Source organism: Kryptolebias marmoratus, linkage group LG23 (assembly GCF_001649575.2).
Source record: "Kryptolebias marmoratus isolate JLee-2015 linkage group LG23, ASM164957v2, whole genome shotgun sequence".
In the NCBI taxonomy this organism is placed as follows: Eukaryota; Metazoa; Chordata; class Actinopteri; order Cyprinodontiformes; family Rivulidae; genus Kryptolebias; species Kryptolebias marmoratus.
The window spans coordinates 15,272,003-15,272,569 of NC_051452.1; the positions used below are offsets into that span (position 1 = coordinate 15,272,003).

At 58.0% G+C, this 567-nt stretch overlaps 1 protein-coding gene across 14 annotated transcripts in view; it reads right to left on the reverse strand.

Moving 5' to 3' along the window:
* The window catches only part of dock9b (dedicator of cytokinesis 9b), a 124,656-nt gene that overhangs the window by 59,666 nt on the left and 64,423 nt on the right, over positions 1-567 (reverse strand). The window lies entirely within an intron of this gene.

Sequence of the window (567 nt, forward strand, 5' to 3'; positions counted from 1 at the left end):
GGTAGGATTGGGGAGGTCTTCGAAGTATTCGGCCCACAGACCCACAACGTCCCGAGTCGAGGTCAGAAGCACACCACCCTCACTATAAACAGTGTTGTTGCTGCACTGCTTTCTGCTCCTGAGACGCCGTATGGTGGACCAGAATCGCATCGAAGCTATACGGAAGTCTTTTTCCATGGCCTCTCCAAACTCCTCCCATGCCCAAGTTTTTGCCTCAGCGACCACCTGAGCCGCATGCGGCTTGGACTGCCGGTACCCGTCAGCTGCTTCCGGAGTCCCACAGGCTAAAAACGCCCGGTAGGACTCCTCCTTCAGCATGACGGCATCCCTCACCGCCCGTGTCCACCAGCGGGTTTGAGGGTTGCCGCCACGACAGGCACCAACCACCTTGCGGCCACAGCTCCGATAAGCAGCCTCAACAATGGAGGCAAGGAACATGGCCCACTCTGACTCAATGTCCCCCGCCTCCCCCGGAACATGTTCGAAGTTCTCCCGGAGGTGGGAGTTAAAGCTCCGCCTAACAGGAGACTCCGCCAGACGTTCCCAACAGACCCTCACAATACGTTT